Source organism: Oratosquilla oratoria, chromosome 26 (genome assembly GCF_046742065.1).
Source record: "Oratosquilla oratoria isolate Oo_2021 chromosome 26, ASM4674206v1, whole genome shotgun sequence".
In the NCBI taxonomy this organism is placed as follows: domain Eukaryota; kingdom Metazoa; phylum Arthropoda; class Malacostraca; order Stomatopoda; family Squillidae; genus Oratosquilla; species Oratosquilla oratoria.
In genome coordinates, this window is record NC_134802.1 from 49,758,523 (window position 1) to 49,774,810 (window position 16,288).

A 16,288-nucleotide genomic window follows, 5' to 3' on the forward strand; every position below is an offset into this window, starting at 1 on the left:
TTACATATACAACGAGTTATGTATGAGTTCTCATCTGGGAGGGTAACAGCTGCCGACCACGAGTCCAACACGTGATCCACCTTGATGAATCAAGCACGCACGCATGTAAAAGAGCCCATCTAGAATTCATTTGTTTTAATCAAATAGGAAAGACACCCTAAATTCCCCATAAGTTGTTGCGTACCTCCAATGTAATATTCCTAATGGAATGTAATGCATTGGAACAAAGAAGAATAAGAAGACGAAGAAAAAAAAAATAAAAACACGGAGGAGGAGGAGGAAGAAGAGGAAGAATGTGTTTACACAGCAGTCCGCATTCCTTTTAATGAACGACGCATAACAAACGTCTTATTCTTTTATAATCTCTTATGACGTCAGCACTTCCCTTCAGTTACACAGAAAGAAATGCTCGCACGCAGTCCTTCCATTGCAAAGATAACAGCAACAACGTGCTTAATTCAACATTTTGCCCCCCTCCCCCTCCTCCCGACATAAGATTCCACACGAGTGTTTACGAAAACACTTGGCGTCTTTTGCTCCAAGCTACTTCCCATCGATCATCACTCCCTGACGTTCCAACAGGGAGTAGGTGACTCCGAAACCTCGTCAAACGCTACTAAAAATATAAAATAATAACAACAACAACAACAACATATCGAAACAAATCATAAAACACTAATAGCTGATATCACAGCCCATGGAAAAGACTAACTGTGGCCGAGGAAACGGTGAAGGAACGAGAAATAAATAAATAATAAAAAAGTGCTACGTGCATCTGGGCAGTAGGGGCGCCGCGCAAGCCCCCCTACAGTGTTGACTACATGCAACCCATGTCCTCATACGCTTCTCATGGCATGCACTATTTATTCCTTTCCGTTGAATAAATTCACTCGGCTAACTGAAATCGGATGGAGACAAACGATGACGTTTAAAGAGAAGGTTCAATAAATTTTATCGACGGGACTGATAGGCGGTAATGACCTTGGAACTGTTTACAATAGGCCTTATGGTCTCTTCCAATCTCCTTCATTCTTATCTTCTTATGTAAGTATTAAAGGGCCGTGATAACGTAGTAAACAGTTACGTAAACTTAACCAAACCAAACCTAAATCAAACTTAATGTAACCCAATCAAAACTAACGTAATCTAAATTTAATATAACTTGATATAATATAACAATCTAACCTGACGTAACCTAACATAATTTATCGTAATTTAACATAACCCAACAAAATCAAGCATAACCCAGCGCAATCAAGCAATATCTAAATTAAGCTAATCTAACGGGTCCTGACTCAATCGAACCTCGCCTAGATCAACCTAACCCAACCCTAACCTAGATCGGCGAAAGGGGCAGGGCGGGGATAGGGAGGGGCTAACACTATAGACTCATTCTAACGGTCATTTCGAGTTGGTTTGCGCTGAGCCTGAGCTCCCCGTGACGTCATGTCTGTTTCCCTCTGCATTTGAACGAATCTCCAAAATGTTGTCAAGATCTTGAATATCTGAGGACAGTACCGTTTAGTTTGTTAAAATTTATCACAACACTCTTGCCCTCCTCGGGACGCGAGGAGCATTAAGTGAAAAAATCTCTTTAAGAATTCTTGAGAACGAGTGCAGCGAAAACAAGTATTTTCATCTTCCTTTAAGAGTGCAAGGAGGGAGGGAGGGGAGCGCCTGTCTGAATAAAATTGCCTGGCGGCGGTCAGAACAAACGGTAGTCGTGCATAAGTGCCCCAGTGGGTTTCAACCGAAAACAAATAATAATAATAATAATAATAAAAATTAATCGAGAACTACTAGTTTGACCCTTTCACCTCACGAAAAACAACTTACAATTTTTATTCCCGCCACAATACCTGTCTATGTTTTTTCTTATAGAAGACCAGTTTACTTCCCAAAAGAAAGCATACTACACGTTGCCATGAGGAAGTGCAACAGTCGACTATGATGGACTGCTCCGCATGGGCACCCCGTGACGTCACGCCGTATGTTTCCCTTTGAATTTGAACGAACCTTCAACAAACTGCCAAGGTCTTGAATAATTCCATTCTACTGCTCGTCCTCTTACAACAAGGTGTTTATTCTCTGTGTGGCGTGAACGTGCGGTGAACTGCGTGCTAGTGCATCAACGGCATGGCTCCCGAGTTGAATTTATGGCCTTGATTCGAGAACAGTAGGTGACGTGCCGCCGCCATATTTATGCTTTCAATTGTCGTCCAACCGACGTGAGGAACACATGGACACAGCGCTATGACGTCAACACGGAGATTGTGGTCGCTGCAGAGGTAATATTAACGCACCTTCCTACTCGGAGTTAATATTATTATCATTTACAGGTTAAGATGTTATATAAGTATGGAACAAAATGGTCAATGTTTGTACAGTTCCAACCTCCCTTTACTTCTGACCTAACCTAACCAACCTCCCTTTACTTCTGACCTAACCTAACCAACCTCCCTTTACCTTTAACCTAACCAAACTGTACATAAACGGGAAATAAAACAATCTCCCCCTGATGTGTTTATATGAATACTATCCCCTCCACTTCATCATAACAAAACCCATGACGCCACGACGGCTGGAGCGAAACTCGCTGTCGCGGGAATAACGAGTATATCTTGTCGACATTCTCCAAAGAACGGCAAAAGGGAAATGTATATATACTAAATTAGATTGAAAGTACAAAACAAAATAAAATGAAAACATTGATTCTTAAAACTGAAATGCCAGCCAATTTCTACTAAAAGAAATAAAATAAAAACAGGACTATATTCGACCAAAACAAAAGGCGACACTTCAATCTGTTTTCTCGTGAAGACTCCACCACTTATGTGTTACTGTCTCCCTCCTTCCCGCATTCCACGTCAACAGTGAATAAAATCGCTCGGCGTTCTTATTTTCGATCTTGGGCCCCCTTGTAGGCTTTTGGGAGGCCCTGAGAGGGCCTGGACCCCTAGGATGAGTATGAATGTTGTGAGAGACCTCAATTTCAATCCACCGAATACGGAAGAGGAAGAAAGGAAAAAATCCAATCAGGAGCGGGCTGTGGCCTGTCGAGGCGACGATGGACGGCGAGGAAGACGAGGGGGGGGGGAGGAAGGACAAGGAGTTGGAGATGAAGGAACAGTGTGATGTGGAACAGTGACGGAGAGAAGGACGTAGAATATGGAAGAAGGAAATAGAAGATTGGTCAGCTGGTGAAAAAAAAACCACGAAAGACTGGGGGAGAGTAATGGCCAACTTTCGACAATCCCAAGTCCAATGTTGAACAAATGCTTCTCACAAATTCCTCAAATTTCAAATGTCATACTACTCCTGCAACATTCTCCCTCCCTTCCCACTTCTTGCCTGGTCTCCCTCCTCTACGCTTACTATCTCGTGGCGTCCAGACAGTAACAAATGCTCCGTCTGTCACTTGAACTTCATTGCCCATAAATAGGAATATTTTGCAACCATAGGGACCAGGATGGTACGACGCAAACTGGTACCTGGTATCATGTTATCATTAATACTAAGTAGCTACTTTCCTTATAAAGGGGGAAGAATCCTTTTGGTATGTAGACTGATAAATATCGCGAAGGAATTACAATCCATAATCATAACGCCTTGAGGACGATGACAATGCGAGTGATGACGACATGCTCAACATGCAGTCGACATGACGTCACTTCAGGCCCCGCCCCCTGCGTGCAGACAGCATTGGTACGTGGCAAGTCGTACAGAAATAATGTTGTGAGAGAGACAGCGCGGTTAAGAATTTCTCCGAGAATCTATTCTAGCTGCCGCCCGGATATTCTATTCACCTTCGGGGCACCTCGGCTGTGGAGCGAGGTGGCGGGGAAAGCGAGTTTCTCTTGCAAGACCACAGTCACCTCAAGGTGTTGCTTCAAGAAGAAAAGGAAACATCATAATGACAAGGCGACGTCAACTATGCTTATGTGCATTGTGTGTGTGTGTGTGTGTGTGTGTGTGTCTTACATAAATCCTTGGAAGGATTTTTTTTATAAGAATACCACTGTAAAAATCTTACGGTGGTATTCTTAAAAAAATCTTTCCTTATATAAATCTTATATAAACCCTTGGAAGGGATTTTTTTTTTTTTTTTTTTACCACCGATAGAGTGCAACTTCGGGACGAAGGGGGAGGGAGACGGGTGAATTAGAAAAGACGCTGTGATGATGACGACGATGATGATGGCGATGATGACGACGAGGAAGAGGACGGGATATCGAAGGGGGTCGTGAGGAAGAGAACGGGAAGAGGACGACGAGGACACAACGATGTACGAGCGAGAAGTTGAGACGTGAGGGGGGGGGGTAGGGATGGTTTAAACGGAGGGCATCGCACTGTGTTGTACGTGGGCGAGCTGCGTAGACCCGTGCGCGTGCACACACACACACACACATCGTAGCGCTGCTGTTAGAGTTCTCGCCTGCCACTACGGCGGTCCGGGTTCGACTCCCGCCCAGGACTGAAATAATTTCAGTATCGTTGCGCTGAGGGTCGTTACTCCAACTCTCGTGGGTGGGGAGTTGAGTGTGTGTGTGTGTGCGTGTAAGGTCAAAGTATTACCCATAGATCGGTCATACGAACTCTGAGCTCTCATCCGGAAGGTTAATAACTGTCGATCACGAGTCCAACACGTGATCCAAGACCATGGTGGTGAGGGAGGGGCACCTGGAAAGAAGCGTTGGTTATTCCTCGACCAACCCAAACGCGGAGGGGAGACATCGAACTGACGTCTTTCGAACTCGCGTGTAAGAGGGACTCCGGCCTGCTAAGTAAGAGTAGAGGGGGCCACGGAGCACCCCCCCCCCCACCACCACCCAGGTATGGAGCAGCCGCGTCCGCCTCCGCGAGGAAGAGAGCGGGCACTGGCGACCGAATGTCGATTTCGATGACCTGAAGGAATGCGCGAGGCGCCCGCAAGACTCCGCACTCACTTCGACCATTTCGTTCTGGCTGAAGTCGAGTGATTATGTGCATCCAAAGAGGGGAAGTGTTGGAGGAGGAACACAAAGGGATAACAAACAACAACAGGCGTACTGGCCCTAACGAGGTTGTTTGTGTTTACTAAACTAAGCTACAGTTAAGAAAAAAGGGCATTAGACGAACTAACACTACTGCTACCACTAGGAGGAGGAGGAGGAGGAGGAGGTCCACGCCTCAGTCTAAAAACGCCCGCACGTCCATAACAGGTACCGGAAGATTTTTTTTTTAAAAAACGCCGCCACAATGAAGAGGTTTTCATCAACCGGGTTTCGGGTGCCTGGTGCCGAATCTTGGGAGTGAGTGTGAGTGTGAGTGTGAGTGTGTGAGTGTGTGTGTGTGGCTGGCACAGCTTCGGAGTGCCACAAGGAAACCCCAAGGGGGAAGGGGAGAAGAGAAAACATGGGGGATGTGGGGGGGGGGTACAGGAAGAGCGGGTGGAGGGGGATGAGGAAGGGAAACATGAGGAGGGGAGACATGTGGAGAAAGGAAGATATTGAGGAGGTGGAGTAGGAGGTTGATGACAAGGAGGAAAAGGAAGAGGATGATGATGTGGAGGAAGAGGATAATGATGAAGATGATGAGGAGGAGGGGAAGGAACTGAAAGCGATAAAGGGGTGGAGGGGGAGTGCGTGGGAGTGGTAGGAGTAGGAGTGAAATGAGCTCCGACAGGGGAGAACCTGTGGGGAGTTCGGAGAAGTGCAGTGACTATGTGCGTGCAAGCGTGCGTGCGTGTGTGTGTGTGTGTGCGTGCGTGCACCTGCAAGTGCGTTTTACGAATTCTGAGCGAAGATGGAGTGTTGTTTAGAGGCGGACGAGTGGTCCAATCTCTGCCTGCTAATGACCCTAAATCAATGACGATGACCTCGACGCGTGTCTATGTAGTTGGATGATGATGATGAAAGATGTCTGAGGGACAGGTCACGAACGGCGGTTCTGTTGGTGCCATGCCAACGAAGGGTCCTCCTTCGCGAGGACTTCGACGCCAGAAGAACAATCTCGAAGTCATTTCCTTAAGTAATTACCGAGATAACGACCTCGGTAGAGAAAAAAATCTTGGCGATTCAAAGCTGATGGAGAGGGGGGGCTGCATCTTACAGGGTACCTGGCCCTGTGGCTTTCTGAAGGAGGATGAGGAGAAAGAGGAGGGAGGAGGAGGAGGAGAAAGAGGAGAACACACTAACAGCAACAGACCTATTGGTCCTGACGTAGCTGTTCCGGTACTAACCCTCGTATCAATAACACGAAGAGGAAGAGGAGAAAGAGAAGGGGAGGAAGAGGAAGAGGAGAAAAAGAAGAGGGGAAGGAGGAAGAGAAGAAAGAGGCGGTGGAAGAGGAGGAACGAAAAAGAAGAGGGGGAGGAAGAGGAGAAAGAGGAGAAAGAGGAGGAGGATGAGGAGCAAGAGGAGGACCCAGTTTCAGGAAACTTTTACGGCCCCGAGACCTGTTGGAAGCACAACTTTCGATTTTCTAAACAAACCACTCAGCACCACTCATGCTGTACAACTCGGCGCCAATACAACACCACCGACGCGGCAAACAAGCGGGGGACAAATTGTACATTGTTAGAGTTTGTGACTGGCGCCGCGTTTTTTGCCGACGACAGAGTCGGAGGGAGAGGTTCTAATACCCGGCAAAACCCGGGTCCTGAAGCAGACTGGACGGCAGTTTTTTTGGTAGGGCAAAGACAGGCACTCAAACTTGCAATAAACAAGTGGGATGCATGGACGGACATGTGCGCGCGCAGGAACGCACACACACACACAGAGATAGATAGAGAGGAGGGAGAGAGAGAAATGGGGGATGAGGAGGAAGAAAGAAAAGGAGATGGACAAGAAGAGGGAGAGGAAGGACAAGGAAAGGGAGGGAGAGGAGAGAAACGGGGGATGGGGAGGGAGAATGAGAAGGAGAGGGACATGGAGAGGGAGAAGAAGATGGAGGAGGAGATTGAGAAGGAAGAGGGAAAAGAAGATGGAGAAGGAGATTGAGAAGGAAGAGGGAAAAGAAGATGGAGATTGAGAAGGAAGAGGGAGTGAGGGCTGGAAACCTGAGGAGGGGTGCGTCGGCGAGGTGGCGAGGTTGCAGCAAGGTGAGGTGAGGTGAGGAGGTGCCGTGCTGTGATGTGCGTTCCTGCCGGGGAAGAATGTGAAGGGCAAGAGGAATGCCAGGTGGCGAGTGGGGGGGAGGGGGAGGAACTAAGGGAGAGAGGGTGGACGACGAGGAGGAGTGGGATTGGGGGAGGAGAACCAGGGGAGGATTGGAGAAGAGTGGGAGGGAAAGGGAAGAGTGGGGAGGTGTATTTGGGGTAGGTCTGGAGGAGGTAAGAGAGGAGGACTGGGGGAGTGGGATTAGGGGAGGACTGGAGAACGGGGAAGGGAAAAGAAGGGAGGTGTATTTGGGGTAGGTCTGGAGGAGGTAAGAGATGTTGACCAACTGAAGGGCAGGAAAGGTTTAGGATAAGCGTGTTGTGACAAACTTACGCCTTAACTGCCGAGCGGGAAGCTAGGTGCCACAGAGGCCGGCAACTTGAATAAAAGTTACAAAGTGCCCACCCCCCGCCGGAACGTCATCTCATGAAACACTTCGCTCATTTTATTCCATCAAACGCCGTCAGATGATTTAATTAGGACCTCGTGATGGGTTTTCGGAGAAGAGAGGAGGGGGATGTAGACATAGTACATACTTGGTGCGAGGAAGAAAGAAAGGAAGATGACGTGGGTGGATGGGGTAAGCAATAGGTCAGTCAGGAAGTCTGGTTCGAAGAAAACTGGGATCCGAGAAGGACTGGGAACATAAGAGAGTGAAGGGCACTCCGAGTGAAGAGGAGAAGGAAGAGGGGGAGGAGGAGGAGGAGGAGGAGGAGGAGGAGGAGGATGTGGAGGGTGTTTGAATCAGGAAGTAGTTATGCAAAAGGCGTAAAATAGAGAGAAAGGGCTGGTGGTAGAAAGAAAGAGGAGGTAGACAGAGAGGAGCAAATAGGGAGTAGTTTTAGTAGAGTCGTAGTAATCTCCACCACGCGTTCTTGTAGGAATTCTTCTTCTTCAGCTGGCGCACCCAAATCCACCTGCTAACCGAGTCAGCCAGCCAGTCCACCGACCACGTCTTCATAATAAAAACAACATTCACTATAGTCGTTTCCGTCACAAAAGAACGCCTCATACTTTTTTTCTTCTAAGTTTCTTATTTTTCAAATGTAAGGCTTTGCAAACATTTTACACAAAGGCGCATACCACACGCCCGTCGTCCTAGTCACTTCACCTACGCAGAACGGAGGAGATTTCAACAGCCGACAAGCAGGGAGTCTTGCGTTCGGGAGGCGCTGTGTCATGTGTGGAGTGCCTCTGGGATCACTCGCACTGATGGCGACTCCTCTTTCCCAAAAAACACAACGAAATCACTGCTCTACCTGGTCCCAGCGACCACGCACACACACATACACGCACGTCCGAACGAACGGGCGAACGTGCGAACGACCGACCGAACGTCCGCCTTCCACACACTCGAGCGGTACACTGTACTACCCTTCCTCCCTCCCTCTCTACCTACCCTACCCACCCACCACTCTCCGCTCCATCCACCCCCTCCCGAGTCCCTACCCGCGAGAAGCCCACTGCTCCCTGCCAACCAGCTAGCCAACGAGCCAGTCACTTCTCGGTGGCGGGAGGGTGAGGGGAGGAAGAAGAAGGGGGGGGGGGAGACCCACCAGCGTTCGGATAGAGGAATTCGACGACTAACTCAGCTGTGTTCTCCTCGTTGAGATCTCGTTCTTCGTAACGGCAAGATCACTATTCACTTCATTTCCTTCCCCGTCCTGATATCAATTATCACTGAGACGGACATGAACATCTTCCCCAGGGCCCGAACGCGCCTCCATCGCGCCGAACACTCGAACAACAACAACGACCCTGGTCGTCTTCCTTGCCTGTCCCATCTCCACCGTTCCTCGTCGAACTCCTTCTGCTGTCCGTGTTTACACGCTAAAACTTCTTTCCGTTCTCAACTCTTGGTTCAAAAAATTGACACAAGGACACACGAGCCTATGATCATGGAAGAGGAAGACCGTGTCGGAGGCGGGAGAGAGCGGTTGTTATGGATTGCAGTTTACCAGTGCTTCTATCCTCGTACACAATCACACTGCTATCGTGGGGAACGGGGAAGAGAAAGCGAGGAAATGAAGGAGGAGGAGGAGGAAAAGGAAATGAGGGAGATTGAGGAGACGAAGTAGAAGAAAAGAAGAGGACAGAGAGTGAGTTAAGGCGGTCTTTGGGTTCCCTGGTACGTCGAGTCCCTTTGTTGAGTGCCTTTCCAAATTTCCTCAGTCACTCCCATCACAAACACAAACGCCCGCGGGGTCGCGCGCGCGCGCGCGCGGACGCACGCATCCGGGAGAGTAGCTGTTCATCACGAGTTCATCACGTGTTCAAAGACCCCTTCGATGATTTTCACACACACGCATTGTTAACACGGTCAACATTACCGTATATAGGAACATGGTCTACAAGACCTGATGGTGGACAATCAAATTAATAAGTCAGAGGGAACCTATCGAGACTGGAGACTTTGACGTTTATATTAATGTATATTCTCGCTGTCGCCACGCACTTTTATTCACACAAAACCCATTCAGCCGCCAGAGGGTCGAGACTTAGTGTTGCTTCTTCTTTCTTTCCCATAAAAAAAACTCCGATTTCCAACACTGCTACCTGCCCCAACAGTCCAAGAAGCGCATTTAACACATTGGGCAAAGGTGACGATTTGGTCGCAGCTACTCAGCGCCTCCTGTAGTAGGCACCTCACCTCCTCCTCCAAGTAACCTGTAATCACAGTGTGGGTGAGAGTCATCCTCGATGGCAGCCTGAGGATGACCTTGGGGTTACTCCACCAAATGCTGAGACGGACTACATTCAAAGTGATCTGAGCCTCGAGCAGGCCCTAAAGAAGGCTGCTCAGTCGTACAGGAGGACCTGGCCTGACCTGCAACGCGGCCTCGTTCCGGCTATAATGATTCATCGACCTGCAGCCAGCGAAATATGTGTCGGGTTGTCGTTAGCGGGGTGGGGGGTGGAGCCTCTCCCCCCCCCCGATGATCGATCCCACCCACCTACATGCCCCTGACGTCACGTATCATCATCGCCGATAAGAGAGAAAAGACGTGATTAAACTAAAATATTTGGAAGATTAAAATAATGATAATAGCAGAAAAATAAATGAAAATGCACATATACACACACATACAATAATAATAATAATAAAAACAAATTAAAAATGTATGTACACAAATACAACAATATTAATAATAGAAAATAAACGAAAAACATACACATACAATAATAATAATAAAAGAAAAATAGATGGAAAATGTACACACACACACATATACAATAATAATAAAGAAATGATAAACAAAAAACAAATTAATAATATAAGTCGAAATAATACTTTAATAAACAAATTAATAAATAAACAAGAAAGCGTGACCTTGTTTCGAGTGAGTCTACAAAGAGCCTTAAGCAGCGACTGTGTCTGTTCAATCAGTAACCCTTAAGGCGCTTACGGAGCAAAACCAGACTCGGGTCCAAAGCCAATCCAAAGATAAGAGAGATGAAATGGGGGGTAAGAGAGAGAGAGAGAGAGAGAAAGGGAGAGGGAGGAAGGGGCGAGAGAGAGAGAGAGAGAAGGGGGACAGAGAGGGGGGGAGAGGGAGGAAGGGGCGAGAGAGAGAGAGGAAGGGGGGGGGCGAGAGATAGAGAGGGGCAATTAACAGGATTCGAAAGGTCCCATCATATTAAGTTAGGTCAGTCAGCAGCCGGAGAAGGTCATAGGGTCACCTCCAGGTAGACACCCCCTACTCCCGTCAACCACTACCACGAACAAAGGTAATGGCGGAGAGAGGGGTATAATCTCCCAAAAATATATGATGAAATTTAATTTCTTACTGGACAAAAATAAACAAAAAAATTAAAATAAAAACAATAAAAAGTTAATACTATATATTTTTATCAACGACGGTCGATTGTGATAAAACAGCAACGATCACAATCAACACGAAAATATCTGATCGCTTTAAAAATGACTACAACCACATGGTGGGAGGTAAACATACAAATGAACACACACATACCGGCATGCACACGCGAACATGAAGAAGCCCCAAACGAATCCCCTCTGTTTTCATCAATTCACAGTATGGTGATACACATCCCAGTAGTGTTACACTACATATATATGTATTTAATATATGTAAGACTATGAAGAAGGCCTTTGTTCTGCAGTGGACTCAGGATGGCTGATTTGATTGATTTGTTGATGATTTTAGCTCCAGATTATCAACGACGGCGTGCCCTCTCGGTTTTCTATGAATTCACCTGCTATCCTTGCGCTTCGGGCAACTGTCGCGCCCCCTCTCCCTCCCTCCCTCCAACTCCTTCCACCTACTTTAGCGTGCGGCTCACACGACTCCTACATTGCATCTGTGCACTCTACCATAGAACCTATCCCTCCCCCTCCCCCTCCCTCCCGCAACCACCGCCACGCATCACCTTGACAAACCTCGCCTGTCGTTTCACTTCTCTCACCCTCACATCACGCTGAAGTCAGGATTCGAACCCCCCAATAATAATAATAATAATAATAATAATAATAATAATAATAATAAATAAAAAATAAATATCCTCAGATTGGAACGAAAATTTATGATTTATACAGTTTGTAAATTTCGCGCTAGTGGCGTCATCGGAAACGTGCTGGTCTCACACTTGCATTCTTGTGGGTTGAAATCCCGCACTCCTGTGAGATTTCAAGCAATTACTCACCTGCCCCATGTACATAAAGCACAGGCGACGGCTTCGGCTGCAGGTACACCTTCAACTTCAAGTTTCGGGAGGAAATCACAACGAATACTTAGGTTTGTTAGTCATAAGACAAAAATAACGTGACATTCTCTTTGTGAAGATTAATGTTGAACATGTCCTGAGCTAAAATAATAATAAAATAGAAATAAAAAGAAATAAAATAAAAATACATAAATAAAATTTGCCATTACTTTCTAACAAAGATTAATTACAATAATAAATTAAAGCATCCCCTAAAAAAGGTCAATTCAATTTAACTTTCTACTATGTATATTTGTTCTGACTGCCGTCAGACGATTTTATTCAGTCCAGTGGAACACCTTTAGTGCGTATGCAGACGTTTCGACCCGTATACACTTTTTAATTGATGTCTTAGTTCAACTTCGCTACATTATTTCTATTTCATTACTTCATTAAGTAATTTCTTATTTAAATTATGGCCGTGGTGTAGCCAAAGATTTTCTGGTTTCGCAAAGGAATCTTTATCATATTTATTTATAGTTAGTTTTTATTTAATTCGTAGCCTTGATATAGACAAAGCTACTGTGACTTCACAAAGCAATTTCAAAAGAACTCTACCAGAATATTTAATTCTAAATGCATAACTTTTGATGGAATCGAGGTATATTTTAACATCAATGGGCAAAACATAGCAATTGTTCTATCTTATAAGGTAGTTTTTGTTGATTTAGTTTGTCTACTTCACAAGATAATTTCAAATATATAACGTGTTAGAAAATGATTTACATTTTAATTTGCCGATAAGAACCACTACAAGTACCTCACACAATAATATATGAACTGCTCAAACTTAGGAATTGCTCCATTGACTAAAAATACTGTGAAATGGGGTGAGGCACTTGTTACAAACTTCCTATTTGATTCCCTTGTAAGAACTGTTCAATAAAGTTCACTCATAACATATGAACTGCTCAAACTTACCTAATTGAATTGAAATAAATGTGTACATATATCTATTACATATGCATATCTAGTAAAGTACTTAAGATGATTATACTTTGTTAATCTAAAATAAGTTAATACGTTTTCTTGGTTAATGAAAACATGATAAATGTTACCAATCCAAATGACTGATGGATCAGGTGTTCAAAAGGGTGTATAGAAATGAGGACGGAAAGTCCTCAATTCCCAGCCTCACCTTTCTATGACCCCAAAATGGCTAACCAATATAAAGCCTTATATTACCCACTTTTTAGTAACGTTTTGTGTGTTGAGATAGAGAAAGAGGAGAGACGAGAGAGAGAGAGAGAGAGAGAGAGAGAGAGAGAGAGAGAGAGAGAGAGAGAGAGAGCGAGTGTGAGCGTGACTATGACTTGAAAGTGTTTGAAAGGCAGCGTGGCCAATGAAATATTTTATTTCGTTATTTATATATTTCCGACTTAACAAGTTTCCACGTTAGTAAGTTTTAGTTACAGACACTTGCAAAACTACAAGTTAGTTATAAGTTAGTTCACACGTTCCTGTAACCCTTGATCAACATCCTAACTGCTGGTGAGAAATGTAGTAACACATTTGTAAATCACAACTAACACCACAATCGGACGAAAGAAAGATTTGAGTAAGTGAAACTATATATCGTACTACTGAAGAGGGTTGCAGTTAGCAATCGAAATATATAGTTTCGCTTACTCAACTCTTTCTTTCGTTCAACTGTGGTGCTAGTTGTGATTCTAACTGCTCTTGATCAACTCCCTAATTCTGTCTCTGACCTTCTTTCCTGTCTATCCTCTGATTAAGTAGACTCACCGAGTTCCTCATTTCTATACGTTTTCTATTCTTTTTACTTCCTGACTTTATACCTTCTACATTGTAACCAAATGATTTTATGACATTAAAACTATGACATTTTATTTCTGATTAGCTTATCTGACCTTTGTTATAAAGTTAATTTCATTCTAACTTCTGATTTTGGCATCCTGATTTATGCAACTTCCATTCTTGTCTCTTATCACAGGTTATCATCATGTTGAATAATTTGTTTAACATGTCATCATGAACGACAGGATTTGTTTTTTTTTTCACACCTTTCTTATCACTGGGACCCGTACTCTGAGAGCAAGTTTCTTTATCTTACAATACAATGTAATACCATATGTGACATTTTAAGACTGTGTGTGTGTATATGATTCACCATGGTCTTGAATCACATGTTGGACTCGTGATCGACAGCTATTACCCTCCCGGAAGAGAACTCAGAAATTATATATGACCGATTTCTGGGTAATGCACGCGCACACACAACCCCCCTCCCACGAGTTGGAGTAACGACACGCAGCGCAGCGATACTGAAATTTCATCCCTGGGTGGGATTCGACCCCGGACCGCCGCAGTGGCAGCCAGGAACCCTAAACACTGCGCCAAGAGGTGTGTGTGTTTAGTGTGTGTGTGTGTGTGTATGTATGTGCGTGTGTGTGTGTATATAGTCCTACGGCGGAGGGAGGAAACTGAAAGATCCAGACGACCCGACCCAGTCATCTCTAAAGACGTTAAAAGACAGCGATGCAACTGCGAAATCTTGCAGAGCGACAACGCTTGCGCCACCTGACCAAGTTGCTCAAGTTTATGTTGCATGAAAAGCGCACAGTGTTCTGTCCGGGGGCATTTTGCCCGGGGGATATTTCGTCCGTGGGACATTTAGTCAGGAGGACATTTCATCCCGGTGGTGTTCTGTCCGAGGTTTATCCGAATTCCATCTGGACCTTGGTGAGTAGAACATTTGGGCTATTTTGGTGTTATGCAATACTAATAATCAACTCTGTTCTTCGAGTTTAGGGTAAGTTTGATGAGACGACACGATGTAGCAAGTTGATCAGGTGTACGTTTTCACGAAGACTAGAAAATGTTACAACCCTCATTTAGTTTCTGGCGAGTTCAGGAGGAACACAATAACGATAATGATCAACAGATTGTGTGCATTGGATTACAACCTCGATTACGGGGGGAAGAGGGTTGGTTGGTCACGGGTGGTGGTAGTTGTGGTGGTGGTGCCCGGACAAAAGGTCCCCGGACAAAATGTCCTGAAATCTGCACCCCTGGGACAAAATGTCCCCAACGGCCTAGGTGGGTGGTCAAAATGTCCTAAAAAAATCTAAAAATTTGTCAGATGTGTTTTACTTTATTCCTTTATATGTTTTTTTGGTGACTGCAAAAGACTGCAAGTAGTAGTAGTAGTAAATGTCAACACGAAAATAGGGATTTTCTAAAATAAGTTTTCGCATGAAAAGGTTAGGTTACGTCCTTCTACGTATTAAAAGGTCACCCAAGGTTGGGCAGTAACTAATCTCTCACGAAAGGGGGCAGGAGAGGTCACCCTGACCTTGGTGGTTATTACCTCGTGATCTTCACCTATTGCGACCTGACCCACTGTGGCGTGACTGGGACGTGAGAGAGAGAGAGAGAGAGAGAGAGAGAGGGAGGAAGGGAGAGAAGATAGAAATATGAGAGGGGAGACAAAAGAGAGAAGACTGAGACAAGAGAGGAGTAACAAGAGACAAGAGAAAGATAGAAACAAGAGTGGGAGAGAGAGAGAGAGAGGCGAGGAGATAGAAGATAGAGAGAAGAGAGGAGTGACAAGAAAGAAACAAGAGAGGGCGAGAGAGAGAGAGAGAAAGAGAGAAGAAAGCGAGGAGATAGAAGATAGAGACAAGAGACTAGAGAGAGAGAGGGGGGGGGAGGGGCAATCTTATGACCGGATTGGCCTACGTTCTTCATACCTTCCGTACCTGGGGATCAATTTGTTTGGCTATTATACAAGACCTCATCGGCAAGATCCAATGGTTAACCTAACCCATCAACCATCCACGAAAATGACCATTTAAAACATGTTTGTGATATTGACCTGACCTTAGCTGACCTCCCGTCTTCTCGTGGACTTTGACCGCAGTGGGAGTTGGGCGTAAGGTGATTACGAGCATCAACAAGTAGGCGGCTGAGATAACGACCAATCAGCCATAGTAACCCAACACAAGCCAATTAACCCAACACAAACTAATCTAATTAACACCTAAGTATAGAGCGCTAACTAGACGCAAACGCGATATACCTAATAACAAGTGAATTCCATCCTAAAGTCTTCCTATCCGAGAGTTGACACCTTGACGTGGTGGATAGGCTTGAGAATCTTAATGATTACAAAGTCTTACCAATCACTTCCATTTTTACTTCAGCTCCTACTGGTACCAGCATGTTTCTCCATCTGACACCATCTTAGATGACATCTTCCTCCCTCCTTCAGTTTCGATGTTGGGCAAGACATGACTATCGAGGGTTTCTTCGACAGCTTCTTTCCATATCTTTCTCGGTCTTCCTCGTGGTCTTCTTCCGCCCACCCGCCCGGCATCCCTTTCCAACTCTTTCCTCCTCTATTTCTTTTCTAAGAGCCCCAGCCATCTTAACTGGGCAGCATCTATCTTGCTTAGCAAGTA

General features: G+C 45.3%; 1 protein-coding gene across 6 annotated transcripts in view; it reads right to left on the minus strand.

Moving 5' to 3' along the window:
* Positions 1-16,288, minus strand: part of numb (NUMB endocytic adaptor protein) — a 137,726-nt gene that overhangs the window by 66,286 nt on the left and 55,152 nt on the right. For 4 of the 6 annotated variants that reach the window (XM_076209722.1, XM_076209725.1, XM_076209723.1 and 1 more), the window contains exon 1: positions 8,399-8,515. The exons of 1 other annotated variant lie outside the window; for it this stretch is intronic. The gene's annotated coding sequence lies outside the window, so the exon portion shown is untranslated. Of the gene's footprint in view, positions 1-8,398; positions 8,518-16,288 lie in introns of those variants that run through there. One more of the 6 variants, XM_076209721.1, reaches the window with a different exon arrangement.